A 5342-nucleotide genomic window follows, 5' to 3' on the forward strand; every position below is an offset into this window, starting at 1 on the left:
AGGGGAAAAGCCTGGTCTCAGAGAGCCATTTAATTATCTCAGTTGCCCTCCAATCAAGCTGCGACCTGATTGACAGGCTAAACCCCACACACATGTCTGTACAGGAGCCATGTTGGTACAAAAGACTTAACTATCACAGATCCGTAGAAGAAAGGTTGGCAAAACTTCATCTTAAATAGTTTGGACATGTTGTCAGGAGAGATATGTTTGGTAAAGTGGAGGGGCAGCAGAAAAGAGGAAGACCCTCAATGAGATGGGCTTACACCATGGCTACAACAGTGAGCTCAGACATAGGAACAATTATGAGGATGGTGCAGACTGTGTAGCATTTCATTCTGTTATGCATGGTTTGCTTTGGTTTGATGCCAAGTGTTTGAATACCTGCTTCTTAGTTTATGTACAGGTTCTGCATGAGCACTGTATTAGTCTGGGTACTTTAGAGAAATCCACAAAAACTCATGTATAAGAGAGAGTTTTATATAAAGGTTAAGTGCACATCAAGAAAATATCCCAACCCAGTGCTGTCCAAGCCCACAAGTTCAACATTAACCCATATGTCCAAAAGCAATCCACGAAGTCCTCCACCATCTCACAAAACACACGCAATGATGCCCACTGCAGGAGGAAAGCCAAATCAGTGAATGTGTAAGCATCTCAGCGCTGGCAGGGGTCTCCACATGGCTGCTCCAGCACCCAGGGCTGCATTGGGATAGGTCTATGCAGCTTCTTCTAGGGGATGTCTTGCAGGGAGTGAGCATTGCAAGCTGAAGTAGGGAACTGGCTAAGGCAGCTGCACCCTGGTCTGACCATTACAAAGCAAGAGACCGGAACTAGAAAGGTGAGGCTCACTGAGGCATTTATCCCTTTGCCCTTCATTTAACCCCACATGTGTTTATTGACCAGGTTGGCACAATAAACTTTAACTATCTCAAGCACAATTATGTGTTTTGAAATTCTTATTCTTAGCGATATTATCCATGTTTTTTTCTGCTCTACACAGCTAAATGCCTTTGCATAGTCAATAACACACAAGTAAACATCTTTCTGGTATTCTCTGCTTTCAGCCAAGATTCATCTAACATCAACAATGATATTCCTAATTTCATATCCTCTTCTGAATCCAGCTTGAAATGTTGGTAGTTCCTTTAATGCAACTGTTTAAAAATTATCTTTAGCAAAACTGTAGCTGCATGTGTTATTATTAATACTTTTAGATAATTCTGTTGGGTTGTCTTTCTTCGGAATGGGCACAAATATTGGTCTGTTCCAGTCAGGTGTCTTCCAAATTTCTTAGCATACATTCATTTATTTCCAGCACTGCATCAGTTTTCTCCTTTCATTTTATAAAAAGCTGAAACAACTTTTAAATGAGTCAAAAGGGAAATCAAATAAGATTGTACATTTTAAGTTAACTACCGCATTCGATTTTACACTGCTCTCTGTCTGGTAACAAGGTTGTTTACATCTCTTGACTATGGTCAGAGGGAATTCATTGCAATCTGAATTTATGTGTGACCTCAGCAACTAGACCTTTGGCTTTCACTGTCATCTATACCCTTCTGCAAGCCACTGTTCACAATTTATGCTCTGATATAATTTCCTCATTCAGATTTGGGTTATAATAATTACAATTCTTGGGTCACACAGGCTGATGTGCTTCTTCCACACTTAGTTGATGTGGCTCACTTACATGGCTTTTTGTTCGACGACAAGGCTTTAAAATCCCAGATGCTATTCTTTATGATAGCTGGGCACCATTTAGTTTCTTCACCACACTTTGTTATAGCACCCATATCTGCAGTGATCTCTTCATGAGAGTGTGCATCATTTTTCTTAAAATATTTCAATTCCTAGAGCTGTTTTCCCCTGATGTCTTAGTCTAGTCATGACTTCTTCCTTCAATAACACCAGTTCTTGATCATATTCTAACTCTTGAAATGATTGAATGCTTGAACTGGTTTAATTCCCTAAATGGTTGAATTAGTTTTGGTACCATGGCATTGCACCATCTTCTTTGGATGCTTCCTGTACTATTCACTATTTTGCCCATAGAATCTTTCACTATTGCAACTCAAAGCTTGAATTTTGTTTTCGGGTTGAGATATGCTCACTATTCCCTTCCCCTTTGGTGTTCTAACTCCAGGTCTTTTCACATTTCAATATAATGCTTTATTTTTTTTTCCTCTCGAGATGCCCTTTGAAATTTTTGGTTCAGTTCCTTTACTTTATTATTTCTTCCATTCATTTAGCTTCTCATTGTTCAAGAGCTGGTTCCAGGGACTCTCTTGTTACATCCATTTTTCTTCTCTTCTCTTCTTGTCTTTTGAATGACCTTTTACATTCTTCAAGTAATTCCTCAACTTGTCTACTGTTTGGTTATTAGTTTTAGTGTAACAAATCTGTTCTTGAGATGCTCACGTGGGATAGGCTCAAAGTTATATTTTGACTCTTTTGGACTAGATTTTGTCTTCTACAGTTTAAACTTGAACTTGCATGTGAGTCAACAGAAAGAATGATGCTGGGTGCTCACTCTGTGTCCATTCTTCAGGGCAGTTATTCTCAACCTTCTTAATGCCATGACCATTTAATACAGTTCCTTATGTTGTGGTGACCCCAACCATAAAACTATTTTCGTTGCTACTTCATAACTGCAATTTTGCTACTGTTATGAATTGTAATGCAAATATATGCAGATGTATTCTGATATGCAGGATGTATTTTCCTTGTTACAAATTGAACTTAATTAAAGCATAGTTATTTTCACAAAACAATATGTAATTACACATTGTGAAACATTTATTTCTAATTACAAATAAATGAAATTTTGTCTTGAAGCATGGTGGAGCATGGGTAACAATCTTCACGCCGGGTACTCGTATGTGGGAATGTCTGCATGTGGGCAGACCCGTCTGCAGGTGGATATAAGAGCAGTGTCTCGGTTCTTAAAACCATTGGAAATATGTGTTTTCCGATGGTCTTATGCGACCCCTATGAAAGGGTTGTTTGATCCCCAAAGCGGTTGCGACCACAGGTTGAGAACCGCTGCTCTAGGGACTTAGTATCATTCTGACATGGCCTCATCCCATGAAGGGTTGTGGGACATGATGCTGCTGCTTTGAGATTTAGAAGTAATGTAGGTGGGTATTTCAACCCTTCAAAAATTGTGATGCTATGGGTCTGGGGTCTTAAATGCTTGAAGATAAACAAGCAACCATCTATCTCAGAAGCAACAAAGCCCACATGGAAGAAGCACCCCAGCCTTTGTGATCATGAGGTGTCGATGAGATCAGGTGTCAGGCATCTAAGACCCAGAACAAAACCATACCCAAGGTGAATGGGATGTGGGGGGTGGTGGTGGTGGCATGGAGTGGAGACCCAATGCCCATCTGTAGACAATTGGACATCCCCTCACAGAGGGGTCACAGGGAAGTGATGAGTCAGTCAGGGTGCAGTATAGCACCGATGAAACACACAACTTTCCTCTAGTTCTTTGGTGCTTCCCTCCCCCCACTATCATTACCTCAATTCTACCTTACAAATCGGATTAGGCCAGAACATGCACACTTCTAAGATAAGAGCCCGAAACATAGGGAATCCTGGGTAGATAAACCCCTCAGGGCCAATAATGAGAGTAGAGATACCAGGAGGATTAGGGGACGGTGGGGGGAGAAAGGGGGAATTGATCACAAGGATCAACCTAGAACTCCCTCCCAGGGGGATGCATAAAGGAAAAGTGGGTGAGGGGTGACAGAAGGCGATGGAAGATATGGAAATAATAATCTAGAACTTATCAAGGGTTCGTGAGGGAGAGTGGGTTCGGGAGGGAGGGGGAAGAAATGGGGCGCTGATATCAGGGGCTCAAGTGGGAAGAGAAGGCTTTGAAAATGATGATGGTGGAATATGTGCAAATGTGCTTGACACACTGGATGAATGTATGGCTTGTGATAAGAGATGTACGAGTCTCCAATAAAATTATTTAAGAAAAATTGTGATGTGGTGTACTTGAGTTTCCCTATGGCTTATTGAATACTTCTAGATGAGAACAATTCAGCCTCTACCTGGCCTCCCCATCTCTTAATCATTGGCTTTTGTGTCTCATTCCTCAGTATCTGGTCCCCTGCCATGTCCCTACCCACAGTATGCATGTGCCTAGTGTTCACCTCACAGTTGTAGGTATGTTTGAATATAAGAAGTGTCTTAGCCTAAAGGAAAATGGGGAAGGAAGTGTGGCTTGAGTTTGGTATTTCTGTGCCTTTGATTTGGGACTTGACCTCACCCAGGATCTTCCTTAACAGATTGTGATGAGAGTAAGTCTTGCTTTCTTTCCCATCTTTCCCCGAATTCCTTAGTACTCAACAATGACCAGTGCTTGCCTGTGTTGTTCATATAGAATGCAAAGGGAAATATGTTCTCAAGAGTGTACTACTCACTTTGACCAAGCCAGGGTAGAAGCAAGACTATCTAGAACATCAGTAGGAGCCAGCAACTCCAAGGCAGCCCCAAGCAAAGTTGTACAAAGAAAAAGTGAAGACAATTGTATTGACTTAAAGGCAATCTACCTTGCTGAAGTTCCATTGAGCTTGGAATAGACTATTTCTAAGAGAAAAGGATTGGTCAGCTGCTTCTATTCCAAAGCTCAGTAGGACTTCAGCAAGGAGGAAAAATCATGATAGCATTTTAGAAAATGTACTATCCATGGATTTTTGGGAAATACAATTTAGCCAAAAATTAGTGGCAGAAAATGCTGATGACAGCACAGGACAAAAGAAACTTTGTTCCCTTCGTCATCTTACTGAATGTGTAGGCTGTTGCTGGTGAACTGTTATCCAAGCAGAAAGGAGGTGTTGTTTGAAGTGAAGAAACAAACTCTTAAAATTAAGATCTCTATGGGCGTTTCCTAGGACTGTTATACAAATACCACACACTGGGTAGCTTTGAAACAACCAAAATGTATTCTCTCATGTTTCTGGAGGTTGTTGTGTGTTATTCAGTCAATTCTGCCTCATAGTGAGCCTATGTGTCATTGGAAAATTGTCCTACAAGACTTTCTAGCCTACAATCTTCTTTTTATAATTTCTGCAATTTATTTTTGAATATAAATCATTTTATTGTGGCTCATACAACTCTTATCCCAATCCACACATACATCAATTGTCTAAAGCACATTTATACATTTGTTGCCCTCATCATTCCCAAAACTAGCTTTTCACTTGCGTTCCTGGAATCAGCTTCTCATTTTCCTTTTTCTCCTCTCCCTCCCTCCCCACTCCCCTCTCCCTCATGAACCCTTGATAATTTATAAATTATTATTTTATCTTATCTTACACTGCCCGGCATCTCCC

Source organism: Echinops telfairi, unplaced genomic scaffold (assembly GCF_000313985.2).
Source record: "Echinops telfairi isolate 266 unplaced genomic scaffold, ASM31398v2 ScPeMD7_27;HRSCAF=92, whole genome shotgun sequence".
NCBI lineage: Eukaryota > Metazoa > Chordata > Mammalia > Afrosoricida > Tenrecidae > Echinops > Echinops telfairi.